The 25,845-nt window shown below is 46.2% G+C and overlaps 83 non-coding genes across 83 annotated transcripts; 56 read left to right on the forward strand and 27 right to left on the reverse strand.

Annotated features, from left to right (window-relative positions):
- The first annotated feature begins 225 nt into the window (after positions 1 to 225).
- Trnaw-cca lies at positions 226 to 297 on the forward strand. The gene has a single exon. It is a non-coding gene; the product is annotated as a tRNA-Trp (tRNA).
- A 319-nt stretch (positions 298 to 616) lies between these two features.
- Trnac-gca lies at positions 617 to 688 on the forward strand. The gene has a single exon. It is a non-coding gene; the product is annotated as a tRNA-Cys (tRNA).
- Positions 689 to 965: 277 nt separating this feature from the next.
- Trnaa-cgc lies at positions 966 to 1,037 on the reverse strand. Its single transcript has one exon. It is a non-coding gene; the product is annotated as a tRNA-Ala (tRNA).
- A 117-nt stretch (positions 1,038 to 1,154) lies between these two features.
- Positions 1,155 to 1,226, forward strand: Trnaw-cca. Its single transcript has one exon. It is a non-coding gene; the product is annotated as a tRNA-Trp (tRNA).
- Positions 1,227 to 1,546: 320 nt separating this feature from the next.
- Trnac-gca lies at positions 1,547 to 1,618 on the forward strand. The gene has a single exon. It is a non-coding gene; the product is annotated as a tRNA-Cys (tRNA).
- Positions 1,619 to 1,894: 276 nt separating this feature from the next.
- Positions 1,895 to 1,966, reverse strand: Trnaa-cgc. Its single transcript has one exon. It is a non-coding gene; the product is annotated as a tRNA-Ala (tRNA).
- A 117-nt stretch (positions 1,967 to 2,083) lies between these two features.
- Positions 2,084 to 2,155, forward strand: Trnaw-cca. Its single transcript has one exon. It is a non-coding gene; the product is annotated as a tRNA-Trp (tRNA).
- A 319-nt stretch (positions 2,156 to 2,474) lies between these two features.
- Positions 2,475 to 2,546, forward strand: Trnac-gca. Its single transcript has one exon. It is a non-coding gene; the product is annotated as a tRNA-Cys (tRNA).
- A 277-nt stretch (positions 2,547 to 2,823) lies between these two features.
- On the reverse strand, positions 2,824 to 2,895 carry Trnaa-cgc. Its single transcript has one exon. It is a non-coding gene; the product is annotated as a tRNA-Ala (tRNA).
- A 117-nt stretch (positions 2,896 to 3,012) lies between these two features.
- Trnaw-cca lies at positions 3,013 to 3,084 on the forward strand. Its single transcript has one exon. It is a non-coding gene; the product is annotated as a tRNA-Trp (tRNA).
- Positions 3,085 to 3,404: 320 nt separating this feature from the next.
- Positions 3,405 to 3,476, forward strand: Trnac-gca. Its single transcript has one exon. It is a non-coding gene; the product is annotated as a tRNA-Cys (tRNA).
- A 278-nt stretch (positions 3,477 to 3,754) lies between these two features.
- Positions 3,755 to 3,826, reverse strand: Trnaa-cgc. Its single transcript has one exon. It is a non-coding gene; the product is annotated as a tRNA-Ala (tRNA).
- Positions 3,827 to 3,943: 117 nt separating this feature from the next.
- Positions 3,944 to 4,015, forward strand: Trnaw-cca. The gene has a single exon. It is a non-coding gene; the product is annotated as a tRNA-Trp (tRNA).
- A 320-nt stretch (positions 4,016 to 4,335) lies between these two features.
- On the forward strand, positions 4,336 to 4,407 carry Trnac-gca. Its single transcript has one exon. It is a non-coding gene; the product is annotated as a tRNA-Cys (tRNA).
- A 276-nt stretch (positions 4,408 to 4,683) lies between these two features.
- Trnaa-cgc lies at positions 4,684 to 4,755 on the reverse strand. Its single transcript has one exon. It is a non-coding gene; the product is annotated as a tRNA-Ala (tRNA).
- Positions 4,756 to 4,872: 117 nt separating this feature from the next.
- Trnaw-cca lies at positions 4,873 to 4,944 on the forward strand. The gene has a single exon. It is a non-coding gene; the product is annotated as a tRNA-Trp (tRNA).
- A 321-nt stretch (positions 4,945 to 5,265) lies between these two features.
- On the forward strand, positions 5,266 to 5,337 carry Trnac-gca. The gene has a single exon. It is a non-coding gene; the product is annotated as a tRNA-Cys (tRNA).
- A 277-nt stretch (positions 5,338 to 5,614) lies between these two features.
- On the reverse strand, positions 5,615 to 5,687 carry Trnaa-cgc. Its single transcript has one exon. It is a non-coding gene; the product is annotated as a tRNA-Ala (tRNA).
- A 119-nt stretch (positions 5,688 to 5,806) lies between these two features.
- Positions 5,807 to 5,878, forward strand: Trnaw-cca. The gene has a single exon. It is a non-coding gene; the product is annotated as a tRNA-Trp (tRNA).
- Positions 5,879 to 6,198: 320 nt separating this feature from the next.
- On the forward strand, positions 6,199 to 6,270 carry Trnac-gca. The gene has a single exon. It is a non-coding gene; the product is annotated as a tRNA-Cys (tRNA).
- Positions 6,271 to 6,546: 276 nt separating this feature from the next.
- Trnaa-cgc lies at positions 6,547 to 6,618 on the reverse strand. Its single transcript has one exon. It is a non-coding gene; the product is annotated as a tRNA-Ala (tRNA).
- Positions 6,619 to 6,735: 117 nt separating this feature from the next.
- Trnaw-cca lies at positions 6,736 to 6,809 on the forward strand. Its single transcript has one exon. It is a non-coding gene; the product is annotated as a tRNA-Trp (tRNA).
- Positions 6,810 to 7,128: 319 nt separating this feature from the next.
- Trnac-gca lies at positions 7,129 to 7,200 on the forward strand. Its single transcript has one exon. It is a non-coding gene; the product is annotated as a tRNA-Cys (tRNA).
- Positions 7,201 to 7,478: 278 nt separating this feature from the next.
- On the reverse strand, positions 7,479 to 7,550 carry Trnaa-cgc. Its single transcript has one exon. It is a non-coding gene; the product is annotated as a tRNA-Ala (tRNA).
- A 117-nt stretch (positions 7,551 to 7,667) lies between these two features.
- Trnaw-cca lies at positions 7,668 to 7,739 on the forward strand. Its single transcript has one exon. It is a non-coding gene; the product is annotated as a tRNA-Trp (tRNA).
- A 319-nt stretch (positions 7,740 to 8,058) lies between these two features.
- Positions 8,059 to 8,130, forward strand: Trnac-gca. Its single transcript has one exon. It is a non-coding gene; the product is annotated as a tRNA-Cys (tRNA).
- A 276-nt stretch (positions 8,131 to 8,406) lies between these two features.
- Positions 8,407 to 8,478, reverse strand: Trnaa-cgc. The gene has a single exon. It is a non-coding gene; the product is annotated as a tRNA-Ala (tRNA).
- A 117-nt stretch (positions 8,479 to 8,595) lies between these two features.
- Positions 8,596 to 8,667, forward strand: Trnaw-cca. Its single transcript has one exon. It is a non-coding gene; the product is annotated as a tRNA-Trp (tRNA).
- Positions 8,668 to 8,986: 319 nt separating this feature from the next.
- Positions 8,987 to 9,058, forward strand: Trnac-gca. Its single transcript has one exon. It is a non-coding gene; the product is annotated as a tRNA-Cys (tRNA).
- Positions 9,059 to 9,334: 276 nt separating this feature from the next.
- Trnaa-cgc lies at positions 9,335 to 9,406 on the reverse strand. The gene has a single exon. It is a non-coding gene; the product is annotated as a tRNA-Ala (tRNA).
- Positions 9,407 to 9,523: 117 nt separating this feature from the next.
- On the forward strand, positions 9,524 to 9,595 carry Trnaw-cca. Its single transcript has one exon. It is a non-coding gene; the product is annotated as a tRNA-Trp (tRNA).
- Positions 9,596 to 9,914: 319 nt separating this feature from the next.
- On the forward strand, positions 9,915 to 9,986 carry Trnac-gca. The gene has a single exon. It is a non-coding gene; the product is annotated as a tRNA-Cys (tRNA).
- A 276-nt stretch (positions 9,987 to 10,262) lies between these two features.
- Positions 10,263 to 10,334, reverse strand: Trnaa-cgc. Its single transcript has one exon. It is a non-coding gene; the product is annotated as a tRNA-Ala (tRNA).
- Positions 10,335 to 10,451: 117 nt separating this feature from the next.
- Trnaw-cca lies at positions 10,452 to 10,523 on the forward strand. The gene has a single exon. It is a non-coding gene; the product is annotated as a tRNA-Trp (tRNA).
- Positions 10,524 to 10,842: 319 nt separating this feature from the next.
- On the forward strand, positions 10,843 to 10,914 carry Trnac-gca. Its single transcript has one exon. It is a non-coding gene; the product is annotated as a tRNA-Cys (tRNA).
- Positions 10,915 to 11,190: 276 nt separating this feature from the next.
- On the reverse strand, positions 11,191 to 11,262 carry Trnaa-cgc. Its single transcript has one exon. It is a non-coding gene; the product is annotated as a tRNA-Ala (tRNA).
- Positions 11,263 to 11,379: 117 nt separating this feature from the next.
- On the forward strand, positions 11,380 to 11,451 carry Trnaw-cca. The gene has a single exon. It is a non-coding gene; the product is annotated as a tRNA-Trp (tRNA).
- A 319-nt stretch (positions 11,452 to 11,770) lies between these two features.
- Positions 11,771 to 11,842, forward strand: Trnac-gca. The gene has a single exon. It is a non-coding gene; the product is annotated as a tRNA-Cys (tRNA).
- Positions 11,843 to 12,118: 276 nt separating this feature from the next.
- On the reverse strand, positions 12,119 to 12,190 carry Trnaa-cgc. The gene has a single exon. It is a non-coding gene; the product is annotated as a tRNA-Ala (tRNA).
- Positions 12,191 to 12,307: 117 nt separating this feature from the next.
- Positions 12,308 to 12,379, forward strand: Trnaw-cca. The gene has a single exon. It is a non-coding gene; the product is annotated as a tRNA-Trp (tRNA).
- Positions 12,380 to 12,698: 319 nt separating this feature from the next.
- Trnac-gca lies at positions 12,699 to 12,770 on the forward strand. Its single transcript has one exon. It is a non-coding gene; the product is annotated as a tRNA-Cys (tRNA).
- Positions 12,771 to 13,046: 276 nt separating this feature from the next.
- Positions 13,047 to 13,118, reverse strand: Trnaa-cgc. The gene has a single exon. It is a non-coding gene; the product is annotated as a tRNA-Ala (tRNA).
- A 117-nt stretch (positions 13,119 to 13,235) lies between these two features.
- On the forward strand, positions 13,236 to 13,307 carry Trnaw-cca. The gene has a single exon. It is a non-coding gene; the product is annotated as a tRNA-Trp (tRNA).
- Positions 13,308 to 13,626: 319 nt separating this feature from the next.
- Positions 13,627 to 13,698, forward strand: Trnac-gca. The gene has a single exon. It is a non-coding gene; the product is annotated as a tRNA-Cys (tRNA).
- Positions 13,699 to 13,974: 276 nt separating this feature from the next.
- On the reverse strand, positions 13,975 to 14,046 carry Trnaa-cgc. The gene has a single exon. It is a non-coding gene; the product is annotated as a tRNA-Ala (tRNA).
- A 117-nt stretch (positions 14,047 to 14,163) lies between these two features.
- Positions 14,164 to 14,235, forward strand: Trnaw-cca. The gene has a single exon. It is a non-coding gene; the product is annotated as a tRNA-Trp (tRNA).
- A 319-nt stretch (positions 14,236 to 14,554) lies between these two features.
- Trnac-gca lies at positions 14,555 to 14,626 on the forward strand. The gene has a single exon. It is a non-coding gene; the product is annotated as a tRNA-Cys (tRNA).
- Positions 14,627 to 14,902: 276 nt separating this feature from the next.
- Positions 14,903 to 14,974, reverse strand: Trnaa-cgc. The gene has a single exon. It is a non-coding gene; the product is annotated as a tRNA-Ala (tRNA).
- Positions 14,975 to 15,091: 117 nt separating this feature from the next.
- Positions 15,092 to 15,163, forward strand: Trnaw-cca. Its single transcript has one exon. It is a non-coding gene; the product is annotated as a tRNA-Trp (tRNA).
- A 319-nt stretch (positions 15,164 to 15,482) lies between these two features.
- Positions 15,483 to 15,554, forward strand: Trnac-gca. Its single transcript has one exon. It is a non-coding gene; the product is annotated as a tRNA-Cys (tRNA).
- A 277-nt stretch (positions 15,555 to 15,831) lies between these two features.
- Positions 15,832 to 15,903, reverse strand: Trnaa-cgc. Its single transcript has one exon. It is a non-coding gene; the product is annotated as a tRNA-Ala (tRNA).
- A 117-nt stretch (positions 15,904 to 16,020) lies between these two features.
- On the forward strand, positions 16,021 to 16,092 carry Trnaw-cca. Its single transcript has one exon. It is a non-coding gene; the product is annotated as a tRNA-Trp (tRNA).
- A 319-nt stretch (positions 16,093 to 16,411) lies between these two features.
- Trnac-gca lies at positions 16,412 to 16,483 on the forward strand. The gene has a single exon. It is a non-coding gene; the product is annotated as a tRNA-Cys (tRNA).
- A 276-nt stretch (positions 16,484 to 16,759) lies between these two features.
- On the reverse strand, positions 16,760 to 16,831 carry Trnaa-cgc. Its single transcript has one exon. It is a non-coding gene; the product is annotated as a tRNA-Ala (tRNA).
- Positions 16,832 to 16,948: 117 nt separating this feature from the next.
- Trnaw-cca lies at positions 16,949 to 17,020 on the forward strand. The gene has a single exon. It is a non-coding gene; the product is annotated as a tRNA-Trp (tRNA).
- A 319-nt stretch (positions 17,021 to 17,339) lies between these two features.
- Trnac-gca lies at positions 17,340 to 17,411 on the forward strand. The gene has a single exon. It is a non-coding gene; the product is annotated as a tRNA-Cys (tRNA).
- A 277-nt stretch (positions 17,412 to 17,688) lies between these two features.
- Trnaa-cgc lies at positions 17,689 to 17,760 on the reverse strand. Its single transcript has one exon. It is a non-coding gene; the product is annotated as a tRNA-Ala (tRNA).
- A 117-nt stretch (positions 17,761 to 17,877) lies between these two features.
- Positions 17,878 to 17,949, forward strand: Trnaw-cca. The gene has a single exon. It is a non-coding gene; the product is annotated as a tRNA-Trp (tRNA).
- A 319-nt stretch (positions 17,950 to 18,268) lies between these two features.
- Positions 18,269 to 18,340, forward strand: Trnac-gca. Its single transcript has one exon. It is a non-coding gene; the product is annotated as a tRNA-Cys (tRNA).
- Positions 18,341 to 18,616: 276 nt separating this feature from the next.
- Trnaa-cgc lies at positions 18,617 to 18,688 on the reverse strand. The gene has a single exon. It is a non-coding gene; the product is annotated as a tRNA-Ala (tRNA).
- Positions 18,689 to 18,805: 117 nt separating this feature from the next.
- On the forward strand, positions 18,806 to 18,877 carry Trnaw-cca. The gene has a single exon. It is a non-coding gene; the product is annotated as a tRNA-Trp (tRNA).
- A 319-nt stretch (positions 18,878 to 19,196) lies between these two features.
- Trnac-gca lies at positions 19,197 to 19,268 on the forward strand. The gene has a single exon. It is a non-coding gene; the product is annotated as a tRNA-Cys (tRNA).
- Positions 19,269 to 19,544: 276 nt separating this feature from the next.
- Positions 19,545 to 19,616, reverse strand: Trnaa-cgc. The gene has a single exon. It is a non-coding gene; the product is annotated as a tRNA-Ala (tRNA).
- A 117-nt stretch (positions 19,617 to 19,733) lies between these two features.
- Trnaw-cca lies at positions 19,734 to 19,805 on the forward strand. The gene has a single exon. It is a non-coding gene; the product is annotated as a tRNA-Trp (tRNA).
- A 319-nt stretch (positions 19,806 to 20,124) lies between these two features.
- Positions 20,125 to 20,196, forward strand: Trnac-gca. Its single transcript has one exon. It is a non-coding gene; the product is annotated as a tRNA-Cys (tRNA).
- A 276-nt stretch (positions 20,197 to 20,472) lies between these two features.
- Positions 20,473 to 20,544, reverse strand: Trnaa-cgc. The gene has a single exon. It is a non-coding gene; the product is annotated as a tRNA-Ala (tRNA).
- A 117-nt stretch (positions 20,545 to 20,661) lies between these two features.
- Positions 20,662 to 20,733, forward strand: Trnaw-cca. Its single transcript has one exon. It is a non-coding gene; the product is annotated as a tRNA-Trp (tRNA).
- Positions 20,734 to 21,052: 319 nt separating this feature from the next.
- Positions 21,053 to 21,124, forward strand: Trnac-gca. Its single transcript has one exon. It is a non-coding gene; the product is annotated as a tRNA-Cys (tRNA).
- A 278-nt stretch (positions 21,125 to 21,402) lies between these two features.
- Positions 21,403 to 21,474, reverse strand: Trnaa-cgc. The gene has a single exon. It is a non-coding gene; the product is annotated as a tRNA-Ala (tRNA).
- Positions 21,475 to 21,591: 117 nt separating this feature from the next.
- Trnaw-cca lies at positions 21,592 to 21,663 on the forward strand. Its single transcript has one exon. It is a non-coding gene; the product is annotated as a tRNA-Trp (tRNA).
- A 319-nt stretch (positions 21,664 to 21,982) lies between these two features.
- On the forward strand, positions 21,983 to 22,054 carry Trnac-gca. Its single transcript has one exon. It is a non-coding gene; the product is annotated as a tRNA-Cys (tRNA).
- Positions 22,055 to 22,330: 276 nt separating this feature from the next.
- Positions 22,331 to 22,402, reverse strand: Trnaa-cgc. Its single transcript has one exon. It is a non-coding gene; the product is annotated as a tRNA-Ala (tRNA).
- A 117-nt stretch (positions 22,403 to 22,519) lies between these two features.
- Positions 22,520 to 22,591, forward strand: Trnaw-cca. The gene has a single exon. It is a non-coding gene; the product is annotated as a tRNA-Trp (tRNA).
- Positions 22,592 to 22,910: 319 nt separating this feature from the next.
- Trnac-gca lies at positions 22,911 to 22,982 on the forward strand. Its single transcript has one exon. It is a non-coding gene; the product is annotated as a tRNA-Cys (tRNA).
- Positions 22,983 to 23,259: 277 nt separating this feature from the next.
- Positions 23,260 to 23,331, reverse strand: Trnaa-cgc. The gene has a single exon. It is a non-coding gene; the product is annotated as a tRNA-Ala (tRNA).
- A 117-nt stretch (positions 23,332 to 23,448) lies between these two features.
- On the forward strand, positions 23,449 to 23,520 carry Trnaw-cca. Its single transcript has one exon. It is a non-coding gene; the product is annotated as a tRNA-Trp (tRNA).
- A 319-nt stretch (positions 23,521 to 23,839) lies between these two features.
- Trnac-gca lies at positions 23,840 to 23,911 on the forward strand. Its single transcript has one exon. It is a non-coding gene; the product is annotated as a tRNA-Cys (tRNA).
- Positions 23,912 to 24,187: 276 nt separating this feature from the next.
- Positions 24,188 to 24,259, reverse strand: Trnaa-cgc. Its single transcript has one exon. It is a non-coding gene; the product is annotated as a tRNA-Ala (tRNA).
- A 117-nt stretch (positions 24,260 to 24,376) lies between these two features.
- Trnaw-cca lies at positions 24,377 to 24,448 on the forward strand. Its single transcript has one exon. It is a non-coding gene; the product is annotated as a tRNA-Trp (tRNA).
- A 319-nt stretch (positions 24,449 to 24,767) lies between these two features.
- On the forward strand, positions 24,768 to 24,839 carry Trnac-gca. Its single transcript has one exon. It is a non-coding gene; the product is annotated as a tRNA-Cys (tRNA).
- A 276-nt stretch (positions 24,840 to 25,115) lies between these two features.
- Positions 25,116 to 25,187, reverse strand: Trnaa-cgc. The gene has a single exon. It is a non-coding gene; the product is annotated as a tRNA-Ala (tRNA).
- A 117-nt stretch (positions 25,188 to 25,304) lies between these two features.
- Positions 25,305 to 25,376, forward strand: Trnaw-cca. Its single transcript has one exon. It is a non-coding gene; the product is annotated as a tRNA-Trp (tRNA).
- A 319-nt stretch (positions 25,377 to 25,695) lies between these two features.
- Trnac-gca lies at positions 25,696 to 25,767 on the forward strand. Its single transcript has one exon. It is a non-coding gene; the product is annotated as a tRNA-Cys (tRNA).
- The last annotated feature ends 78 nt before the right edge of the window (positions 25,768 to 25,845 follow it).

The raw sequence follows: 25,845 nt of genomic DNA on the forward strand, positions 1-25,845 counted from the left end.
AAGTTTTCATGTACTGCTGCACGGAGAAACAAAAATTGGAGGAGCTGGGATTTGAACCCAGGACTTTCTGCATGCGAAGCAGACACTCTACCACTGAGTTACACCCCCGCCAGAGCAAGTACATCCGGGACGAGTGTCTCGTGGATCCTACTGTCATTATTTCTTAGGTTTGAACGGTACAGTAAGTGTTCGAGGAACCTATTATGACAAGACCTAAGCAGCGTCGACTCCGTGGCGCAACGGTAGCGCGTCTGACTCCAGATCAGAAGGTTGCGTGTTCAAATCACGTCGGGGTCACAATGAAATTTTCGTTTACGAAAGCCATAGGCGAGTATGTCAGTTTAATCAGATACCAAACGATTACGGAGAACGGACGAACAGAACTTGCTTGAAAAAAAGCTACTAGTGCAATTTTCGCGTTCTGACATTAAGGTGAAGGCGCCGACTCGCACTTTCTCCAGGCGCGAAGTGTCTAGTATTTTTGATATTTATATCGTTTAACGCTAATATATAACTGAGAGATAATGATTACGCAATATTTTGCTCGATTAGACGTCTTTAGCCAGGCAGAGTATAATATTTTTCCTTAAGTTATGGGAACGCAAAGATCGTGAATGGGGGTATAGCTCAGTCGTAGAGCATTCGACTGCAGATCGAGAGGTCCCCGGTTCAATCCCGGGTGCCCCCTTCATTTTTCAGTATCTCGAAAAAACAAATGACGATTGTCGCGGTGAGTTGCAAATACATGTTTGAGATGCACCCTGCACGCCATACCGAAGGCTTTGGAGCAACATTTCAATGGGGGGGGATCGCAGCCCAGGGTCTTGCAGGTCATCGTCCTCCCGCCATGAGGTCGAACTGTACGAAATCCACTTGCTTGGGGGGAAGAATCTTGTACACTGAATTTTGTAGAATATGGTGATAGGCAAAAGTTTTCATGTACTGCTGCACGGAGAAACAAAAATTGGAGGAGCTGGGATTTGAACCCAGGACTTTCTGCATGCGAAGCAGACACTCTACCACTGAGTTACACCCCCGCCAGAGCAAGTACATCCGGGACGAGTGTCTCGTGGATCCTACTGTCATTATTTCTTAGGTTTGAACGGTACAGTAAGTGTTCGAGGAACCTATTATGACAAGACCTAAGCAGCGTCGACTCCGTGGCGCAACGGTAGCGCGTCTGACTCCAGATCAGAAGGTTGCGTGTTCAAATCACGTCGGGGTCACAATGAAATTTTCGTTTACGAAAGCCATAGGCGAGTATTGTCAGTTTAATCAGATACCAAACGATTACGGAGAACGGACGAACAGAACTTGCTTGAAAAAAAGCTACTAGTGCAATTTTCGCGTTCTGACATTAAGGTGAAGGCGCCGACTCGCACTTTCTCCAGGCGCGAAGTGTCTAGTATTTTTGATATTTATATCGTTTAACGCTAATATATAACTGAGAGATAATGATTACGCAATATTTTGCTCGATTAGACGTCTTTAGCCAGGCAGAGTATAATATTTTTCCTTAAGTTATGGGAACGCAAAGATCGTGAATGGGGGTATAGCTCAGTCGTAGAGCATTCGACTGCAGATCGAGAGGTCCCCGGTTCAATCCCGGGTGCCCCCTTCATTTTTCAGTATCTCGAAAAAACAAATGACGATTGTCGCGGTGAGTTGCAAATACATGTTTGAGATGCACCCTGCACGCCATACCGAAGGCTTTGGAGCAACATTTCAATGGGGGGGGATCGCAGCCCAGGGTCTTGCAGGTCATCGTCCTCCCGCCATGAGGTCGAACTGTACGAAATCCACTTGCTTGGGGGAAGAATCTTGTACACTGAATTTTGTAGAATATGGTGATAGGCAAAAGTTTTCATGTACTGCTGCACGGAGAAACAAAAATTGGAGGAGCTGGGATTTGAACCCAGGACTTTCTGCATGCGAAGCAGACACTCTACCACTGAGTTACACCCCCGCCAGAGCAAGTACATCCGGGACGAGTGTCTCGTGGATCCTACTGTCATTATTTCTTAGGTTTGAACGGTACAGTAAGTGTTCGAGGAACCTATTATGACAAGACCTAAGCAGCGTCGACTCCGTGGCGCAACGGTAGCGCGTCTGACTCCAGATCAGAAGGTTGCGTGTTCAAATCACGTCGGGGTCACAATGAAATTTTCGTTTACGAAAGCCATAGGCGAGTATGTCAGTTTAATCAGATACCAAACGATTACGGAGAACGGACGAACAGAACTTGCTTGAAAAAAAGCTACTAGTGCAATTTTCGCGTTCTGACATTAAGGTGAAGGCGCCGACTCGCACTTTCTCCAGCGCGAAGTGTCTAGTATTTTTGATATTTATATCGTTTAACGCTAATATATAACTGAGAGATAATGATTACGCAATATTTTGCTCGATTAGACGTCCTTTAGCCAGGCAGAGTATAATATTTTTCCTTAAGTTATGGGAACGCAAAGATCGTGAATGGGGGTATAGCTCAGTCGTAGAGCATTCGACTGCAGATCGAGAGGTCCCCGGTTCAATCCCGGGTGCCCCCTTCATTTTTCAGTATCTCGAAAAAACAAATGACGATTGTCGCGGTGAGTTGCAAATACATGTTTGAGATGCACCCTGCACGCCATACCGAAGGCTTTGGAGCAACATTTCAATGGGGGGGGATCGCAGCCCAGGGTCTTGCAGGTCATCGTCCTCCCGCCATGAGGTCGAACTGTACGAAATCCACTTGCTTGGGGGAAGAATCTTGTACACTGAATTTTGTAGAATATGGTGATAGGCAAAAGTTTTCATGTACTGCTTGCACGGAGAAACAAAAATTGGAGGAGCTGGGATTTGAACCCAGGACTTTCTGCATGCGAAGCAGACACTCTACCACTGAGTTACACCCCCGCCAGAGCAAGTACATCCGGGACGAGTGTCTCGTGGATCCTACTGTCATTATTTCTTAGGTTTGAACGGTACAGTAAGTGTTCGAGGAACCTATTATGACAAGACCTAAGCAGCGTCGACTCCGTGGCGCAACGGTAGCGCGTCTGACTCCAGATCAGAAGGTTGCGTGTTCAAATCACGTCGGGGTCACAATGAAATTTTCGTTTACGAAAGCCATAGGCGAGTATGTCAGTTTAATCAGATACCAAACGATTACGGAGAACGGACGAACAGAACTTGCTTGAAAAAAAGCTACTAGTGCAATTTTTCGCGTTCTGACATTAAGGTGAAGGCGCCGACTCGCACTTTCTCCAGGCGCGAAGTGTCTAGTATTTTTGATATTTATATCGTTTAACGCTAATATATAACTGAGAGATAATGATTACGCAATATTTTGCTCGATTAGACGTCTTTAGCCAGGCAGAGTATAATATTTTTCCTTAAGTTATGGGAACGCAAAGATCGTGAATGGGGGTATAGCTCAGTCGTAGAGCATTCGACTGCAGATCGAGAGGTCCCCGGTTCAATCCCGGGTGCCCCCTTCATTTTTCAGTATCTCGAAAAAACAAATGACGATTGTCGCGGTGAGTTGCAAATACATGTTTGAGATGCACCCTGCACGCCATACCGAAGGCTTTGGAGCAACATTTCAATGGGGGGGGGATCGCAGCCCAGGGTCTTGCAGGTCATCGTCCTCCCGCCATGAGGGTCGAACTGTACGAAATCCACTTGCTTGGGGGAAGAATCTTGTACACTGAATTTTGTAGAATATGGTGATAGGCAAAAGTTTTCATGTACTGCTGCACGGAGAAACAAAAATTGGAGGAGCTGGGATTTGAACCCAGGACTTTCTGCATGCGAAGCAGACACTCTACCACTGAGTTACACCCCCGCCAGAGCAAGTACATCCGGGACGAGTGTCTCGTGGATCCTACTGTCATTATTTCTTAGGTTTGAACGGTACAGTAAGTGTTCGAGGAACCTATTATGACAAGACCTAAGCAGCGTCGACTCCGTGGCGCAACGGTAGCGCGTCTGACTCCAGATCAGAAGGTTGCGTGTTCAAATCACGTCGGGGTCACAATGAAATTTTCGTTTACGAAAGCCATAGGCGAGTATGTCAGTTTAATCAGATACCAAACGATTACGGAGAACGGACGAACAGAACTTGCTTGAAAAAAAGCTACTAGTGCAATTTTCGCGTTCTGACATTAAGGTGAAGGCGCCGACTCGCACTTTCTCCAGGCGCGAAGTGTCTAGTATTTTTGATATTTATATCGTTTAACGCTAATATATAACTGAGAGATAATGATTACGCAATATTTTGCTCGATTAGACGTCTTTAGCCAGGCAGAGTATAATATTTTTCCTTAAGTTATGGGAACGCAAAGATCGTGAATGGGGGGTATAGCTCAGTCGTAGAGCATTCGACTGCAGATCGAGAGGTCCCCGGTTCAATCCCGGGTGCCCCCTTCATTTTTCAGTATCTCGAAAAAACAAATGACGATTGTCGCGGTGAGTTGCAAATACATGTTTGAGATGCACCCTGCACGCCATACCGAAGGCTTTGGAGCAACATTTCAATGGGGGGGGATCGCAGCCCAGGGTCTTGCAGGTCATCGTCCTCCCGCCATGAGGTCGAACTGTACGAAATCCACTTGCTTGGGGGAAGAATCTTGTACACTGAATTTTGTAGAATATGGTGATAGGCAAAAGTTTTCATGTACTGCTGCACGGAGAAACAAAAATTGGAGGAGCTGGGATTTGAACCCAGGACTTTCTGCATGCGAAGCAGACACTCTACCACTGAGTTACACCCCCGCCAGAGCAAGTACATCCGGGACGAGTGTCTCGTGGATCCTACTGTCATTATTTCTTAGGTTTGAACGGTACAGTAAGTGTTCGAGGAACCTATTATGACAAGACCTAAGCAGCGTCGACTCCGTGGCGCAACGGTAGCGCGTCTGACTCCAGATCAGAAGGTTGCGTGTTCAAATCACGTCGGGGTCACAATGAAATTTTCGTTTACGAAAGCCATAGGCGAGTATGTCAGTTTAATCAGATACCAAACGATTACGGAGAACGGTCACGAACAGAACTTGCTTGAAAAAAAGCTACTAGTGCAATTTTCGCGTTCTGACATTAAGGTGAAGGCGCCGACTCGCACTTTCTCCAGGCGCGAAGTGTCTAGTATTTTTGATATTTATATCGTTTAACGCTAATATATAACTGAGAGATAATGATTACGCAATATTTTGCTCGATTAGACGTCTTTAGCCAGGCAGAGTATAATATTTTTCCTTAAGTTATGGGAACGCAAAGATCGTGAATGGGGGTATAGCTCAGTCGTAGAGCATTCGACTGCAGATCGAGAGGTCCCCGGTTCAATCCCGGGTGCCCCCTTCATTTTTCAGTATCTCGAAAAAACAAATGACGATTGTCGCGGTGAGTTGCAAATACATGTTTGAGATGCACCCTGCACGCCATACCGAAGGCTTTGGAGCAACATTTCAATGGGGGGGGGATCGCAGCCCAGGGTCTTGCAGGTCATCGTCCTCCCGCCATGAGGTCGAACTGTACGAAATCCACTTGCTTGGGGGAAGAATCTTGTACACTGAATTTTGTAGAATATGGTGATAGGCAAAAGTTTTCATGTACTGCTGCACGGAGAAACAAAAATTGGAGGAGCTGGGATTTGAACCCAGGGACTTTCTGCATGCGAAGCAGACACTCTACCACTGAGTTACACCCCCCGCCAGAGCAAGTACATCCGGGACGAGTGTCTCGTGGATCCTACTGTCATTATTTCTTAGGTTTGAACGGTACAGTAAGTGTTCGAGGAACCTATTATGACAAGACCTAAGGCAGCGTCGACTCCGTGGCGCAACGGTAGCGCGTCTGACTCCAGATCAGAAGGTTGCGTGTTCAAATCACGTCGGGGTCACAATGAAATTTTCGTTTACGAAAGCCATAGGCGAGTATGTCAGTTTAATCAGATACCAAACGATTACGGAGAACGGACGAACAGAACTTGCTTGAAAAAAAGCTACTAGTGCAATTTTCGCGTTCTGACATTAAGGTGAAGGCGCCGACTCGCACTTTCTCCAGGCGCGAAGTGTCTAGTATTTTTGATATTTATATCGTTTTAACGCTAATATATAACTGAGAGATAATGATTACGCAATATTTTGCTCGATTAGACGTCTTTAGCCAGGCAGAGTATAATATTTTTCCTTAAGTTATGGGAACGCAAAGATCGTGAATGGGGGTATAGCTCAGTCGTAGAGCATTCGACTGCAGATCGAGAGGTCCCCGGTTCAATCCCGGGTGCCCCCTTCATTTTTCAGTATCTCGAAAAAACAAATGACGATTGTCGCGGTGAGTTGCAAATACATGTTTGAGATGCACCCTGCACGCCATACCGAAGGCTTTGGAGCAACATTTCAATGGGGGGGGATCGCAGCCCAGGGTCTTGCAGGTCATCGTCCTCCCGCCATGAGGTCGAACTGTACGAAATCCACTTGCTTGGGGGAAGAATCTTGTACACTGAATTTTGTAGAATATGGTGATAGGCAAAAGTTTTCATGTACTGCTGCACGGAGAAACAAAAATTGGAGGAGCTGGGATTTGAACCCAGGACTTTCTGCATGCGAAGCAGACACTCTACCACTGAGTTACACCCCCGCCAGAGCAAGTACATCCGGGACGAGTGTCTCGTGGATCCTACTGTCATTATTTCTTAGGTTTGAACGGTACAGTAAGTGTTCGAGGAACCTATTATGACAAGACCTAAGCAGCGTCGACTCCGTGGCGCAACGGTTAGCGCGTCTGACTCCAGATCAGAAGGTTGCGTGTTCAAATCACGTCGGGGGTCACAATGAAATTTTCGTTTACGAAAGCCATAGGCGAGTATGTCAGTTTAATCAGATACCAAACGATTACGGAGAACGGACGAACAGAACTTGCTTGAAAAAAAGCTACTAGTGCAATTTTCGCGTTCTGACATTAAGGTGAAGGCGCCGACTCGCACTTTCTCCAGGCGCGAAGTGTCTAGTATTTTTGATATTTATATCGTTTAACGCTAATATATAACTGAGAGATAATGATTACGCAATATTTTGCTCGATTAGACGTCTTTAGCCAGGCAGAGTATAATATTTTTCCTTAAGTTATGGGAACGCAAAGATCGTGAATGGGGGTATAGCTCAGTCGTAGAGCATTCGACTGCAGATCGAGAGGTCCCCGGTTCAATCCCGGGTGCCCCCTTCATTTTTCAGTATCTCGAAAAAACAAATGACGATTGTCCGCGGTGAGTTGCAAATACATGTTTGAGATGCACCCTGCACGCCATACCGAAGGCTTTGGAGCAACATTTCAATGGGGGGGGGATCGCAGCCCAGGGTCTTGCAGGTCATCGTCCTCCCGCCATGAGGTCGAACTGTACGAAATCCACTTGCTTGGGGGAAGAATCTTGTACACTGAATTTTGTAGAATATGGTGATAGGCAAAAGTTTTCATGTACTGCTGCACGGAGAAACAAAAATTGGAGGAGCTGGGATTTGAACCCAGGACTTCCTGCATGCGAAGCAGACACTCTACCACTGAGTTACACCCCCGCCAGAGCAAGTACATCCGGGACGAGTGTCTCGTGGATCCTACTGTCATTATTTCTTAGGTTTGAACGGTACAGTAAGTGTTCGAGGAACCTATTATGACAAGACCTAAGCAGCGTCGACTCCGTGGCGCAACGGTAGCGCGTCTGACTCCAGATCAGAAGGTTGCGTGTTCAAATCACGTCGGGGTCACAATGAAATTTTCGTTTACGAAAGCCATAGGCGAGTATGTCAGTTTAATCAGATACCAAACGATTACGGAGAACGGACGAACAGAACTTGCTTGAAAAAAAGCTACTAGTGCAATTTTCGCGTTCTGACATTAAGGTGAAGGCGCCGACTCGCACTTTCTCCAGGCGCGAAGTGTCTAGTATTTTTGATATTTATATCGTTTAACGCTAATATATAACTGAGAGATAATGATTACGCAATATTTTGCTCGATTAGACGTCTTTAGCCAGGCAGAGTATAATATTTTTCCTTAAGTTATGGGAACGCAAAGATCGTGAATGGGGGTATAGCTCAGTCGTAGAGCATTCGACTGCAGATCGAGAGGTCCCCGGTTCAATCCCGGGTGCCCCCTTCATTTTTCAGTATCTCGAAAAAACAAATGACGATTGTCGCGGTGAGTTGCAAATACATGTTTGAGATGCACCCTGCACGCCATACCGAAGGCTTTGGAGCAACATTTCAATGGGGGGGGATCGCAGCCCAGGGTCTTGCAGGTCATCGTCCTCCCGCCATGAGGTCGAACTGTACGAAATCCACTTGCTTGGGGGAAGAATCTTGTACACTGAATTTTGTAGAATATGGTGATAGGCAAAAGTTTTCATGTACTGCTGCACGGAGAAACAAAAATTGGAGGAGCTGGGATTTGAACCCAGGACTTTCTGCATGCGAAGCAGACACTCTACCACTGAGTTACACCCCCGCCAGAGCAAGTACATCCGGGACGAGTGTCTCGTGGATCCTACTGTCATTATTTCTTAGGTTTGAACGGTACAGTAAGTGTTCGAGGAACCTATTATGACAAGACCTAAGCAGCGTCGACTCCGTGGCGCAACGGTAGCGCGTCTGACTCCAGATCAGAAGGTTGCGTGTTCAAATCACGTCGGGGTCACAATGAAATTTTCGTTTACGAAAGCCATAGGCGAGTATGTCAGTTTAATCAGATACCAAACGATTACGGAGAACGGACGAACAGAACTTGCTTGAAAAAAAGCTACTAGTGCAATTTTCGCGTTCTGACATTAAGGTGAAGGCGCCGACTCGCACTTTCTCCAGGCGCGAAGTGTCTAGTATTTTTGATATTTATATCGTTTAACGCTAATATATAACTGAGAGATAATGATTACGCAATATTTTGCTCGATTAGACGTCTTTAGCCAGGCAGAGTATAATATTTTTCCTTAAGTTATGGGAACGCAAAGATCGTGAATGGGGGTATAGCTCAGTCGTAGAGCATTCGACTGCAGATCGAGAGGTCCCCGGTTCAATCCCGGGTGCCCCCTTCATTTTTCAGTATCTCGAAAAAACAAATGACGATTGTCGCGGTGAGTTGCAAATACATGTTTGAGATGCACCCTGCACGCCATACCGAAGGCTTTGGAGCAACATTTCAATGGGGGGGGATCGCAGCCCAGGGTCTTGCAGGTCATCGTCCTCCCGCCATGAGGTCGAACTGTACGAAATCCACTTGCTTGGGGGAAGAATCTTGTACACTGAATTTTGTAGAATATGGTGATAGGCAAAAGTTTTCATGTACTGCTGCACGGAGAAACAAAAATTGGAGGAGCTGGGATTTGAACCCAGGACTTTCTGCATGCGAAGCAGACACTCTACCACTGAGTTACACCCCCGCCAGAGCAAGTACATCCGGGACGAGTGTCTCGTGGATCCTACTGTCATTATTTCTTAGGTTTGAACGGTACAGTAAGTGTTCGAGGAACCTATTATGACAAGACCTAAGCAGCGTCGACTCCGTGGCGCAACGGTAGCGCGTCTGACTCCAGATCAGAAGGTTGCGTGTTCAAATCACGTCGGGGTCACAATGAAATTTTCGTTTACGAAAGCCATAGGCGAGTATGTCAGTTTAATCAGATACCAAACGATTACGGAGAACGGACGAACAGAACTTGCTTGAAAAAAAGCTACTAGTGCAATTTTCGCGTTCTGACATTAAGGTGAAGGCGCCGACTCGCACTTTCTCCAGGCGCGAAGTGTCTAGTATTTTTGATATTTATATCGTTTAACGCTAATATATAACTGAGAGATAATGATTACGCAATATTTTGCTCGATTAGACGTCTTTAGCCAGGCAGAGTATAATATTTTTCCTTAAGTTATGGGAACGCAAAGATCGTGAATGGGGGTATAGCTCAGTCGTAGAGCATTCGACTGCAGATCGAGAGGTCCCCGGTTCAATCCCGGGTGCCCCCTTCATTTTTCAGTATCTCGAAAAAACAAATGACGATTGTCGCGGTGAGTTGCAAATACATGTTTGAGATGCACCCTGCACGCCATACCGAAGGCTTTGGAGCAACATTTCAATGGGGGGGGATCGCAGCCCAGGGTCTTGCAGGTCATCGTCCTCCCGCCATGAGGTCGAACTGTACGAAATCCACTTGCTTGGGGGAAGAATCTTGTACACTGAATTTTGTAGAATATGGTGATAGGCAAAAGTTTTCATGTACTGCTGCACGGAGAAACAAAAATTGGAGGAGCTGGGATTTGAACCCAGGACTTTCTGCATGCGAAGCAGACACTCTACCACTGAGTTACACCCCCGCCAGAGCAAGTACATCCGGGACGAGTGTCTCGTGGATCCTACTGTCATTATTTCTTAGGTTTGAACGGTACAGTAAGTGTTCGAGGAACCTATTATGACAAGACCTAAGCAGCGTCGACTCCGTGGCGCAACGGTAGCGCGTCTGACTCCAGATCAGAAGGTTGCGTGTTCAAATCACGTCGGGGTCACAATGAAATTTTCGTTTACGAAAGCCATAGGCGAGTATGTCAGTTTAATCAGATACCAAACGATTACGGAGAACGGACGAACAGAACTTGCTTGAAAAAAAGCTACTAGTGCAATTTTCGCGTTCTGACATTAAGGTGAAGGCGCCGACTCGCACTTTCTCCAGGCGCGAAGTGTCTAGTATTTTTGATATTTATATCGTTTAACGCTAATATATAACTGAGAGATAATGATTACGCAATATTTTGCTCGATTAGACGTCTTTAGCCAGGCAGAGTATAATATTTTTCCTTAAGTTATGGGAACGCAAAGATCGTGAATGGGGGTATAGCTCAGTCGTAGAGCATTCGACTGCAGATCGAGAGGTCCCCGGTTCAATCCCGGGTGCCCCCTTCATTTTTCAGTATCTCGAAAAAACAAATGACGATTGTCGCGGTGAGTTGCAAATACATGTTTGAGATGCACCCTGCACGCCATACCGAAGGCTTTGGAGCAACATTTCAATGGGGGGGGATCGCAGCCCAGGGTCTTGCAGGTCATCGTCCTCCCGCCATGAGGTCGAACTGTACGAAATCCACTTGCTTGGGGGAAGAATCTTGTACACTGAATTTTGTAGAATATGGTGATAGGCAAAAGTTTTCATGTACTGCTGCACGGAGAAACAAAAATTGGAGGAGCTGGGATTTGAACCCAGGACTTTCTGCATGCGAAGCAGACACTCTACCACTGAGTTACACCCCCGCCAGAGCAAGTACATCCGGGACGAGTGTCTCGTGGATCCTACTGTCATTATTTCTTAGGTTTGAACGGTACAGTAAGTGTTCGAGGAACCTATTATGACAAGACCTAAGCAGCGTCGACTCCGTGGCGCAACGGTAGCGCGTCTGACTCCAGATCAGAAGGTTGCGTGTTCAAATCACGTCGGGGTCACAATGAAATTTTCGTTTACGAAAGCCATAGGCGAGTATGTCAGTTTAATCAGATACCAAACGATTACGGAGAACGGACGAACAGAACTTGCTTGAAAAAAAGCTACTAGTGCAATTTTCGCGTTCTGACATTAAGGTGAAGGCGCCGACTCGCACTTTCTCCAGGCGCGAAGTGTCTAGTATTTTTGATATTTATATCGTTTAACGCTAATATATAACTGAGAGATAATGATTACGCAATATTTTGCTCGATTAGACGTCTTTAGCCAGGCAGAGTATAATATTTTTCCTTAAGTTATGGGAACGCAAAGATCGTGAATGGGGGTATAGCTCAGTCGTAGAGCATTCGACTGCAGATCGAGAGGTCCCCGGTTCAATCCCGGGTGCCCCCTTCATTTTTCAGTATCTCGAAAAAACAAATGACGATTGTCGCGGTGAGTTGCAAATACATGTTTGAGATGCACCCTGCACGCCATACCGAAGGCTTTGGAGCAACATTTCAATGGGGGGGGATCGCAGCCCAGGGTCTTGCAGGTCATCGTCCTCCCGCCATGAGGTCGAACTGTACGAAATCCACTTGCTTGGGGGAAGAATCTTGTACACTGAATTTTGTAGAATATGGTGATAGGCAAAAGTTTTCATGTACTGCTGCACGGAGAAACAAAAATTGGAGGAGCTGGGATTTGAACCCAGGACTTTCTGCATGCGAAGCAGACACTCTACCACTGAGTTACACCCCCGCCAGAGCAAGTACATCCGGGACGAGTGTCTCGTGGATCCTACTGTCATTATTTCTTAGGTTTGAACGGTACAGTAAGTGTTCGAGGAACCTATTATGACAAGACCTAAGCAGCGTCGACTCCGTGGCGCAACGGTAGCGCGTCTGACTCCAGATCAGAAGGTTGCGTGTTCAAATCACGTCGGGGTCACAATGAAATTTTCGTTTACGAAAGCCATAGGCGAGTATGTCAGTTTAATCAGATACCAAACGATTACGGAGAACGGACGAACAGAACTTGCTTGAAAAAAAGCTACTAGTGCAATTTTCGCGTTCTGACATTAAGGTGAAGGCGCCGACTCGCACTTTCTCCAGGCGCGAAGTGTCTAGTATTTTTGATATTTATATCGTTTAACGCTAATATATAACTGAGAGATAATGATTACGCAATATTTTGCTCGATTAGACGTCTTTAGCCAGGCAGAGTATAATATTTTTCCTTAAGTTATGGGAACGCAAAGATCGTGAATGGGGGTATAGCTCAGTCGTAGAGCATTCGACTGCAGATCGAGAGGTCCCCGGTTCAATCCCGGGTGCCCCCTTCATTTTTCAGTATCTCGAAAAAACAAATGACGATTGTCGCGGTGAGTTGCAAATACATGTTTGAGATGCACCCTGCACGCCATACCGAAGGCTTTGGAGCAACATTTCAATGGGGGGGGATCGCAGCCCAGGGTCTTGCAGGTCATCGTCCTCCCGCCATGAGGTCGAACTGTACGAAATCCACTTGCTTGGGGGAAGAATCTTGTACACTGAATTTTGTAGAATATGGTGATAGGCAAAAGTTTTCATGTACTGCTGCACGGAGAAACAAAAATTGGAGGAGCTGGGATTTGAACCCAGGACTTTCTGCATGCGAAGCAGACACTCTACCACTGAGTTACACCCCCGCCAGAGCAAGTACATCCGGGACGAGTGTCTCGTGGATCCTACTGTCATTATTTCTTAGGTTTGAACGGTACAGTAAGTGTTCGAGGAACCTATTATGACAAGACCTAAGCAGCGTCGACTCCGTGGCGCAACGGTAGCGCGTCTGACTCCAGATCAGAAGGTTGCGTGTTCAAATCACGTCGGGGTCACAATGAAATTTTCGTTTACGAAAGCCATAGGCGAGTATGTCAGTTTAATCAGATACCAAACGATTACGGAGAACGGACGAACAGAACTTGCTTGAAAAAAAGCTACTAGTGCAATTTTCGCGTTCTGACATTAAGGTGAAGGCGCCGACTCGCACTTTCTCCAGGCGCGAAGTGTCTAGTATTTTTGATATTTATATCGTTTAACGCTAATATATAACTGAGAGATAATGATTACGCAATATTTTGCTCGATTAGACGTCTTTAGCCAGGCAGAGTATAATATTTTTCCTTAAGTTATGGGAACGCAAAGATCGTGAATGGGGGTATAGCTCAGTCGTAGAGCATTCGACTGCAGATCGAGAGGTCCCCGGTTCAATCCCGGGTGCCCCCTTCATTTTTCAGTATCTCGAAAAAACAAATGACGATTGTCGCGGTGAGTTGCAAATACATGTTTGAGATGCACCCTGCACGCCATACCGAAGGCTTTGGAGCAACATTTCAATGGGGGGGGATCGCAGCCCAGGGTCTTGCAGGTCATCGTCCTCCCGCCATGAGGTCGAACTGTACGAAATCCACTTGCTTGGGGGAAGAATCTTGTACACTGAATTTTGTAGAATATGGTGATAGGCAAAAGTTTTCATGTACTGCTGCACGGAGAAACAAAAATTGGAGGAGCTGGGATTTGAACCCAGGACTTTCTGCATGCGAAGCAGACACTCTACCACTGAGTTACACCCCCGCCAGAGCAAGTACATCCGGGACGAGTGTCTCGTGGATCCTACTGTCATTATTTCTTAGGTTTGAACGGTACAGTAAGTGTTCGAGGAACCTATTATGACAAGACCTAAGCAGCGTCGACTCCGTGGCGCAACGGTAGCGCGTCTGACTCCAGATCAGAAGGTTGCGTGTTCAAATCACGTCGGGGTCACAATGAAATTTTCGTTTACGAAAGCCATAGGCGAGTATGTCAGTTTAATCAGATACCAAACGATTACGGAGAACGGACGAACAGAACTTGCTTGAAAAAAAGCTACTAGTGCAATTTTCGCGTTCTGACATTAAGGTGAAGGCGCCGACTCGCACTTTCTCCAGGCGCGAAGTGTCTAGTATTTTTGATATTTATATCGTTTAACGCTAATATATAACTGAGAGATAATGATTACGCAATATTTTGCTCGATTAGACGTCTTTAGCCAGGCAGAGTATAATATTTTTCCTTAAGTTATGGGAACGCAAAGATCGTGAATGGGGGTATAGCTCAGTCGTAGAGCATTCGACTGCAGATCGAGAGGTCCCCGGTTCAATCCCGGGTGCCCCCTTCATTTTTCAGTATCTCGAAAAAACAAATGACGATTGTCGCGGTGAGTTGCAAATACATGTTTGAGATGCACCCTGCACGCCATACCGAAGGCTTTGGAGCAACATTTCAATGGGGGGGGATCGCAGCCCAGGGTCTTGCAGGTCATCGTCCTCCCGCCATGAGGTCGAACTGTACGAAATCCACTTGCTTGGGGGAAGAATCTTGTACACTGAATTTTGTAGAATATGGTGATAGGCAAAAGTTTTCATGTACTGCTGCACGGAGAAACAAAAATTGGAGGAGCTGGGATTTGAACCCAGGACTTTCTGCATGCGAAGCAGACACTCTACCACTGAGTTACACCCCCGCCAGAGCAAGTACATCCGGGACGAGTGTCTCGTGGATCCTACTGTCATTATTTCTTAGGTTTGAACGGTACAGTAAGTGTTCGAGGAACCTATTATGACAAGACCTAAGCAGCGTCGACTCCGTGGCGCAACGGTAGCGCGTCTGACTCCAGATCAGAAGGTTGCGTGTTCAAATCACGTCGGGGTCACAATGAAATTTTCGTTTACGAAAGCCATAGGCGAGTATGTCAGTTTAATCAGATACCAAACGATTACGGAGAACGGACGAACAGAACTTGCTTGAAAAAAAGCTACTAGTGCAATTTTCGCGTTCTGACATTAAGGTGAAGGCGCCGACTCGCACTTTCTCCAGGCGCGAAGTGTCTAGTATTTTTGATATTTATATCGTTTAACGCTAATATATAACTGAGAGATAATGATTACGCAATATTTTGCTCGATTAGACGTCTTTAGCCAGGCAGAGTATAATATTTTTCCTTAAGTTATGGGAACGCAAAGATCGTGAATGGGGGTATAGCTCAGTCGTAGAGCATTCGACTGCAGATCGAGAGGTCCCCGGTTCAATCCCGGGTGCCCCCTTCATTTTTCAGTATCTCGAAAAAACAAATGACGATTGTCGCGGTGAGTTGCAAATACATGTTTGAGATGCACCCTGCACGCCATACCGAAGGCTTTGGAGCAACATTTCAATGGGGGGGGGATCGCAGCCCAGGGTCTTGCAGGTCATCGTCCTCCCGCCATGAGGTCGAACTGTACGAAATCCACTTGCTTGGGGGAAGAATCTTGTACACTGAATTTTGTAGAATATGGTGATAGGCAAAAGTTTTCATGTACTGCTGCACGGAGAAACAAAAATTGGAGGAGCTGGGATTTGAACCCAGGACTTTCTGCATGCGAAGCAGACACTCTACCACTGAGTTACACCCCCGCCAGAGCAAGTACATCCGGGACGAGTGTCTCGTGGATCCTACTGTCATTATTTCTTAGGTTTGAACGGTACAGTAAGTGTTCGAGGAACCTATTATGACAAGACCTAAGCAGCGTCGACTCCGTGGCGCAACGGTAGCGCGTCTGACTCCAGATCAGAAGGTTGCGTGTTCAAATCACGTCGGGGTCACAATGAAATTTTCGTTTACGAAAGCCATAGGCGAGTATGTCAGTTTAATCAGATACCAAACGATTACGGAGAACGGACGAACAGAACTTGCTTGAAAAAAAGCTACTAGTGCAATTTTCGCGTTCTGACATTAAGGTGAAGGCGCCGACTCGCACTTTCTCCAGGCGCGAAGTGTCTAGTATTTTTGATATTTATATCGTTTAACGCTAATATATAACTGAGAGATAATGATTACGCAATATTTTGCTCGATTAGACGTCTTTAGCCAGGCAGAGTATAATATTTTTCCTTAAGTTATGGGAACGCAAAGATCGTGAATGGGGGTATAGCTCAGTCGTAGAGCATTCGACTGCAGATCGAGAGGTCCCCGGTTCAATCCCGGGTGCCCCCTTCATTTTTCAGTATCTCGAAAAAACAAATGACGATTGTCGCGGTGAGTTGCAAATACATGTTTGAGATGCACCCTGCACGCCATACCGAAGGCTTTGGAGCAACATTTCAATGGGGGGGGATCGCAGCCCAGGGTCTTGCAGGTCATCGTCCTCCCGCCATGAGGTCGAACTGTACGAAATCCACTTGCTTGGGGGAAGAATCTTGTACACTGAATTTTGTAGAATATGGTGATAGGCAAAAGTTTTCATGTACTGCTGCACGGAGAAACAAAAATTGGAGGAGCTGGGATTTGAACCCAGGACTTTCTGCATGCGAAGCAGACACTCTACCACTGAGTTACACCCCCGCCAGAGCAAGTACATCCGGGACGAGTGTCTCGTGGATCCTACTGTCATTATTTCTTAGGTTTGAACGGTACAGTAAGTGTTCGAGGAACCTATTATGACAAGACCTAAGCAGCGTCGACTCCGTGGCGCAACGGTAGCGCGTCTGACTCCAGATCAGAAGGTTGCGTGTTCAAATCACGTCGGGGTCACAATGAAATTTTCGTTTACGAAAGCCATAGGCGAGTATGTCAGTTTAATCAGATACCAAACGATTACGGAGAACGGACGAACAGAACTTGCTTGAAAAAAAGCTACTAGTGCAATTTTCGCGTTCTGACATTAAGGTGAAGGCGCCGACTCGCACTTTCTCCAGGCGCGAAGTGTCTAGTATTTTTGATATTTATATCGTTTAACGCTAATATATAACTGAGAGATAATGATTACGCAATATTTTGCTCGATTAGACGTCTTTAGCCAGGCAGAGTATAATATTTTTCCTTAAGTTATGGGAACGCAAAGATCGTGAATGGGGGTATAGCTCAGTCGTAGAGCATTCGACTGCAGATCGAGAGGTCCCCGGTTCAATCCCGGGTGCCCCCTTCATTTTTCAGTATCTCGAAAAAACAAATGACGATTGTCGCGGTGAGTTGCAAATACATGTTTGAGATGCACCCTGCACGCCATACCGAAGGCTTTGGAGCAACATTTCAATGGGGGGGGGATCGCAGCCCAGGGTCTTGCAGGTCATCGTCCTCCCGCCATGAGGTCGAACTGTACGAAATCCACTTGCTTGGGGGAAGAATCTTGTACACTGAATTTTGTAGAATATGGTGATAGGCAAAAGTTTTCATGTACTGCTGCACGGAGAAACAAAAATTGGAGGAGCTGGGATTTGAACCCAGGACTTTCTGCATGCGAAGCAGACACTCTACCACTGAGTTACACCCCCGCCAGAGCAAGTACATCCGGGACGAGTGTCTCGTGGATCCTACTGTCATTATTTCTTAGGTTTGAACGGTACAGTAAGTGTTCGAGGAACCTATTATGACAAGACCTAAGCAGCGTCGACTCCGTGGCGCAACGGTAGCGCGTCTGACTCCAGATCAGAAGGTTGCGTGTTCAAATCACGTCGGGGTCACAATGAAATTTTCGTTTACGAAAGCCATAGGCGAGTATGTCAGTTTAATCAGATACCAAACGATTACGGAGAACGGACGAACAGAACTTGCTTGAAAAAAAGCTACTAGTGCAATTTTCGCGTTCTGACATTAAGGTGAAGGCGCCGACTCGCACTTTCTCCAGGCGCGAAGTGTCTAGTATTTTTGATATTTATATCGTTTAACGCTAATATATAACTGAGAGATAATGATTACGCAATATTTTGCTCGATTAGACGTCTTTAGCCAGGCAGAGTATAATATTTTTCCTTAAGTTATGGGAACGCAAAGATCGTGAATGGGGGTATAGCTCAGTCGTAGAGCATTCGACTGCAGATCGAGAGGTCCCCGGTTCAATCCCGGGTGCCCCCTTCATTTTTCAGTATCTCGAAAAAACAAATGACGATTGTCGCGGTGAGTTGCAAATACATGTTTGAGATGCACCCTGCACGCCATACCGAAGGCTTTGGAGCAACATTTCAATGGGGGGGGATCGCAGCCCAGGGTCTTGCAGGTCATCGTCCTCCCGCCATGAGGTCGAACTGTACGAAATCCACTTGCTTGGGGGAAGAATCTTGTACACTGAATTTTGTAGAATATGGTGATAGGCAAAAGTTTTCATGTACTGCTGCACGGAGAAACAAAAATTGGAGGAGCTGGGATTTGAACCCAGGACTTTCTGCATGCGAAGCAGACACTCTACCACTGAGTTACACCCCCGCCAGAGCAAGTACATCCGGGACGAGTGTCTCGTGGATCCTACTGTCATTATTTCTTAGGTTTGAACGGTACAGTAAGTGTTCGAGGAACCTATTATGACAAGACCTAAGCAGCGTCGACTCCGTGGCGCAACGGTAGCGCGTCTGACTCCAGATCAGAAGGTTGCGTGTTCAAATCACGTCGGGGTCACAATGAAATTTTCGTTTACGAAAGCCATAGGCGAGTATGTCAGTTTAATCAGATACCAAACGATTACGGAGAACGGACGAACAGAACTTGCTTGAAAAAAAGCTACTAGTGCAATTTTCGCGTTCTGACATTAAGGTGAAGGCGCCGACTCGCACTTTCTCCAGGCGCGAAGTGTCTAGTATTTTTGATATTTATATCGTTTAACGCTAATATATAACTGAGAGATAATGATTACGCAATATTTTGCTCGATTAGACGTCTTTAGCCAGGCAGAGTATAATATTTTTCCTTAAGTTATGGGAACGCAAAGATCGTGAATGGGGGTATAGCTCAGTCGTAGAGCATTCGACTGCAGATCGAGAGGTCCCCGGTTCAATCCCGGGTGCCCCCTTCATTTTTCAGTATCTCGAAAAAACAAATGACGATTGTCGCGGTGAGTTGCAAATACATGTTTGAGATGCACCCTGCACGCCATACCGAAGGCTTTGGAGCAACATTTCAATGGGGGGGGATCGCAGCCCAGGGTCTTGCAGGTCATCGTCCTCCCGCCATGAGGTCGAACTGTACGAAATCCACTTGCTTGGGGGAAGAATCTTGTACACTGAATTTTGTAGAATATGGTGATAGGCAAAAGTTTTCATGTACTGCTGCACGGAGAAACAAAAATTGGAGGAGCTGGGATTTGAACCCAGGACTTTCTGCATGCGAAGCAGACACTCTACCACTGAGTTACACCCCCGCCAGAGCAAGTACATCCGGGACGAGTGTCTCGTGGATCCTACTGTCATTATTTCTTAGGTTTGAACGGTACAGTAAGTGTTCGAGGAACCTATTATGACAAGACCTAAGCAGCGTCGACTCCGTGGCGCAACGGTAGCGCGTCTGACTCCAGATCAGAAGGTTGCGTGTTCAAATCACGTCGGGGTCACAATGAAATTTTCGTTTACGAAAGCCATAGGCGAGTATGTCAGTTTAATCAGATACCAAACGATTACGGAGAACGGACGAACAGAACTTGCTTGAAAAAAAGCTACTAGTGCAATTTTCGCGTTCTGACATTAAGGTGAAGGCGCCGACTCGCACTTTCTCCAGGCGCGAAGTGTCTAGTATTTTTGATATTTATATCGTTTAACGCTAATATATAACTGAGAGATAATGATTACGCAATATTTTGCTCGATTAGACGTCTTTAGCCAGGCAGAGTATAATATTTTTCCTTAAGTTATGGGAACGCAAAGATCGTGAATGGGGGTATAGCTCAGTCGTAGAGCATTCGACTGCAGATCGAGAGGTCCCCGGTTCAATCCCGGGTGCCCCCTTCATTTTTCAGTATCTCGAAAAAACAAATGACGATTGTCGCGGTGAGTTGCAAATACATGTTTGAGATGCACCCTGCACGCCATACCGAAGGCTTTGGAGCAACATTTCAATGGGGGGGGATCGCAGCCCAGGGTCTTGCAGGTCATCGTCCTCCCGCCATGAGGTCGAACTGTACGAAATCCACTTGCTTGGGGGAAGAATCTTGTACACTGAATTTTGTAGAATATGGTGATAGGCAAAAGTTTTCATGTACTGCTGCACGGAGAAACAAAAATTGGAGGAGCTGGGATTTGAACCCAGGACTTTCTGCATGCGAAGCAGACACTCTACCACTGAGTTACACCCCCGCCAGAGCAAGTACATCCGGGACGAGTGTCTCGTGGATCCTACTGTCATTATTTCTTAGGTTTGAACGGTACAGTAAGTGTTCGAGGAACCTATTATGACAAGACCTAAGCAGCGTCGACTCCGTGGCGCAACGGTAGCGCGTCTGACTCCAGATCAGAAGGTTGCGTGTTCAAATCACGTCGGGGTCACAATGAAATTTTCGTTTACGAAAGCCATAGGCGAGTATGTCAGTTTAATCAGATACCAAACGATTACGGAGAACGGACGAACAGAACTTGCTTGAAAAAAAGCTACTAGTGCAATTTTCGCGTTCTGACATTAAGGTGAAGGCGCCGACTCGCACTTTCTCCAGGCGCGAAGTGTCTAGTATTTTTGATATTTATATCGTTTAACGCTAATATATAACTGAGAGATAATGATTACGCAATATTTTGCTCGATTAGACGTCTTTAGCCAGGCAGAGTATAATATTTTTCCTTAAGTTATGGGAACGCAAAGATCGTGAATGGGGGTATAGCTCAGTCGTAGAGCATTCGACTGCAGATCGAGAGGTCCCCGGTTCAATCCCGGGTGCCCCCTTCATTTTTCAGTATCTCGAAAAAACAAATGACGATTGTCGCGGTGAGTTGCAAATACATGTTTGAGATGCACCCTGCACGCCATACCGAAGGCTTTGGAGCAACATTTCAATGGGGGGGGGGATCGCAGCCCAGGGTCTTGCAGGTCATCGTCCTCCCGCCATGAGGTCGAACTGTACGAAATCCACTTGCTTGGGGGAAGAATCTTGTACACTGAATTTTGTAGAATATGGTGATAGGCAAAAGTTTTCATGTACTGCTGCACGGAGAAACAAAAATTAGAGGAGCTGGGATTTGAACCCAGGACTTTCTGCATGCGAAGCAGACACTCTACCACTGAGTTACACCCCCGCCAGAGCAAGTACATCCGGGACGAGTGTCTCGTGGATCCTACTGTCATTATTTCTTAGGTTTGAACGGTACAGTAAGTGTTCGAGGAACCTATTATGACAAGACCTAAGCAGCGTCGACTCCGTGGCGCAACGGTAGCGCGTCTGACTCCAGATCAGAAGGTTGCGTGTTCAAATCACGTCGGGGTCACAATGAAATTTTCGTTTACGAAAGCCATAGGCGAGTATGTCAGTTTAATCAGATACCAAACGATTACGGAGAACGGACGAACAGAACTTGCTTGAAAAAAAGCTACTAGTGCAATTTTCGCGTTCTGACATTAAGGTGAAGGCGCCGACTCGCACTTTCTCCAGGCGCGAAGTGTCTAGTATTTTTGATATTTATATCGTTTAACGCTAATATATAACTGAGAGATAATGATTACGCAATATTTTGCTCGATTAGACGTCTTTAGCCAGGCAGAGTATAATATTTTTCCTTAAGTTATGGGAACGCAAAGATCGTGAATGGGGGTATAGCTCAGTCGTAGAGCATTCGACTGCAGATCGAGAGGTCCCCGGTTCAATCCCGGGTGCCCCCTTCATTTTTCAGTATCTCGAAAAAACAAATGACGATTGTCGCGGTGAGTTGCAAATACATGTTTGAGATGCACCCTGCACGCCATACCGAAGGCTTTGGAGCAACATTTCAATGGGGGGGGATCGCAGCCCAGGGTCTTGCAGGTCATCGTCCTCCCGCCATGAGGTCGAACTGTACGAAATCCACTTGCTTGGGGGAAGAATCTTGTACACTGAATTTTGTAGAATATGGTGATAGGCAAAAGTTTTCATGTACTGCTGCACGGAGAAACAAAAATTGGAGGAGCTGGGATTTGAACCCAGGACTTTCTGCATGCGAAGCAGACACTCTACCACTGAGTTACACCCCCGCCAGAGCAAGTACATCCGGGACGAGTGTCTCGTGGATCCTACTGTCATTATTTCTTAGGTTTGAACGGTACAGTAAGTGTTCGAGGAACCTATTATGACAAGACCTAAGCAGCGTCGACTCCGTGGCGCAACGGTAGCGCGTCTGACTCCAGATCAGAAGGTTGCGTGTTCAAATCACGTCGGGGTCACAATGAAATTTTCGTTTACGAAAGCCATAGGCGAGTATGTCAGTTTAATCAGATACCAAACGATTACGGAGAACGGACGAACAGAACTTGCTTGAAAAAAAGCTACTAGTGCAATTTTCGCGTTCTGACATTAAGGTGAAGGCGCCGACTCGCACTTTCTCCAGGCGCGAAGTGTCTAGTATTTTTGATATTTATATCGTTTAACGCTAATATATAACTGAGAGATAATGATTACGCAATATTTTGCTCGATTAGACGTCTTTAGCCAGGCAGAGTATAATATTTTTCCTTAAGTTATGGGAACGCAAAGATCGTGAATGGGGGTATAGCTCAGTCGTAGAGCATTCGACTGCAGATCGAGAGGTCCCCGGTTCAATCCCGGGTGCCCCCTTCATTTTTCAGTATCTCGAAAAAACAAATGACGATTGTCGCGGTGAGTTGCAAATACATGTTTGAGATGCACCCTGCACGCCATACCGAAGGCTTTGGAGCAACATTTCAATGGGGGGGGGATCGCAGCCCAGGGTCTTGCAGGTCATCGTCCTCCCGCCATGAGGTCGAACTGTACGAAATCCACTTGCTTGGGGGAAGAATCTTGTACACTGAATTTTGTAGAATATGGTGATAGGCAAAAGTTTTCATGTACTGCTGCACGGAGAAACAAAAATTGGAGGAGCTGGGATTTGAACCCAGGACTTTCTGCATGCGAAGCAGACACTCTACCACTGAGTTACACCCCCGCCAGAGCAAGTACATCCGGGACGAGTGTCTCGTGGATCCTACTGTCATTATTTCTTAGGTTTGAACGGTACAGTAAGTGTTCGAGGAACCTATTATGACAAGACCTAAGCAGCGTCGACTCCGTGGCGCAACGGTAGCGCGTCTGACTCCAGATCAGAAGGTTGCGTGTTCAAATCACGTCGGGGTCACAATGAAATTTTCGTTTACGAAAGCCATAGGCGAGTATGTCAGTTTAATCAGATACCAAACGATTACGGAGAACGGACGAACAGAACTTGCTTGAAAAAAAGCTACTAGTGCAATTTTCGCGTTCTGACATTAAGGTGAAGGCGCCGACTCGCACTTTCTCCAGGCGCGAAGTGTCTAGTATTTTTGATATTTATATCGTTTAACGCTAATATATAACTGAGAGATAATGATTACGCAATATTTTGCTCGATTAGACGTCTTTAGCCAGGCAGAGTATAATATTTTTCCTTAAGTTATGGGAACGCAAAGATCGTGAATGGGGGTATAGCTCAGTCGTAGAGCATTCGACTGCAGATCGAGAGGTCCCCGGTTCAATCCCGGGTGCCCCCTTCATTTTTCAGTATCTCGAAAAAACAAATGACGATTGTCGCGGTGAGTTGCAAATACATGTTTGAGATGCACCCTGCACGCCATACCGAAGGCTTTGGAGCAACATTTCAATGGGGGGGGATCGCAGCCCAGGGTCTTGCAGGTCATCGTCCTCCCGCCATGAGGTCGAACTGTACGAAATCCACTTGCTTGGGGGAAGAATCTTGTACACTGAATTTTGTAGAATATGGTGATAGGCAAAAGTTTTCATGTACTGCTGCACGGAGAAACAAAAATTGGAGGAGCTGGGATTTGAACCCAGGACTTTCTGCATGCGAAGCAGACACTCTACCACTGAGTTACACCCCCGCCAGAGCAAGTACATCCGGGACGAGTGTCTCGTGGATCCTACTGTCATTATTTCTTAGGTTTGAACGGTACAGTAAGTGTTCGAGGAACCTATTATGACAAGACCTAAGCAGCGTCGACTCCGTGGCGCAACGGTAGCGCGTCTGACTCCAGATCAGAAGGTTGCGTGTTCAAATCACGTCGGGGTCACAATGAAATTTTCGTTTACGAAAGCCATAGGCGAGTATGTCAGTTTAATCAGATACCAAACGATTACGGAGAACGGACGAACAGAACTTGCTTGAAAAAAAGCTACTAGTGCAATTTTCGCGTTCTGACATTAAGGTGAAGGCGCCGACTCGCACTTTCTCCAGGCGCGAAGTGTCTAGTATTTTTGATATTTATATCGTTTAACGCTAATATATAACTGAGAGATAATGATTACGCAATATTTTGCTCGATTAGACGTCTTTAGCCAGGCAGAGTATAATATTTTTCCTTAAGTTATGGGAACGCAAAGATCGTGAATGGGGGTATAGCTCAGTCGTAGAGCATTCGACTGCAGATCGAGAGGTCCCCGGTTCAATCCCGGGTGCCCCCTTCATTTTTCAGTATCTCGAAAAAACAAATGACGATTGTCGCGGTGAGTTGCAAATACATGTTTGAGATGCACCCTGCACGCCATACCGAAGGCTTTGGAGCAACATTTCAATGGGGGGGGATCGCAGCCCAGGGTCTTGCAGGTCATCGTCCTCCCGCCATGAGGTCGAACTGTACGAAATCCACTTGCTTGGGGGAAGAATCTTGTACACTGAATTTTGTAGAATATGGTGATAGGCAAAAGTTTTCATGTACTGCTGCACGGAGAAACAAAAATTGGAGGAGCTGGGATTTGAACCCAGGACTTTCTGCATGCGAAGCAGACACTCTACCACTGAGTTACACCCCCGCCAGAGCAAGTACATCCGGGACGAGTGTCTCGTGGATCCTACTGTCATTATTTCTTAGGTTTGAACGGTACAGTAAGTGTTCGAGGAACCTATTATGACAAGACCTAAGCAGCGTCGACTCCGTGGCGCAACGGTAGCGCGTCTGACTCCAGATCAGAAGGTTGCGTGTTCAAATCACGTCGGGGTCACAATGAAATTTTCGTTTACGAAAGCCATAGGCGAGTATGTCAGTTTAATCAGATACCAAACGATTACGGAGAACGGACGAACAGAACTTGCTTGAAAAAAAGCTACTAGTGCAATTTTCGCGTTCTGACATTAAGGTGAAGGCGCCGACTCGCACTTTCTCCAGGCGCGAAGTGTCTAGTATTTTTGATATTTATATCGTTTAACGCTAATATATAACTGAGAGATAATGATTACGCAATATTTTGCTCGATTAGACGTCTTTAGCCAGGCAGAGTATAATATTTTTCCTTAAGTTATGGGAACGCAAAGATCGTGAATGGGGGTATAGCTCAGTCGTAGAGCATTCGACTGCAGATCGAGAGGTCCCCGGTTCAATCCCGGGTGCCCCCTTCATTTTTCAGTATCTCGAAAAAACAAATGACGATTGTCGCGGTGAGTTGCAAATACATGTTTGAGATGCACCCTGCA

This window comes from Schistocerca piceifrons, chromosome 3 (genome assembly GCF_021461385.2).
Source record: "Schistocerca piceifrons isolate TAMUIC-IGC-003096 chromosome 3, iqSchPice1.1, whole genome shotgun sequence".
Taxonomy (NCBI): Eukaryota; Metazoa; Arthropoda; class Insecta; order Orthoptera; family Acrididae; genus Schistocerca; species Schistocerca piceifrons.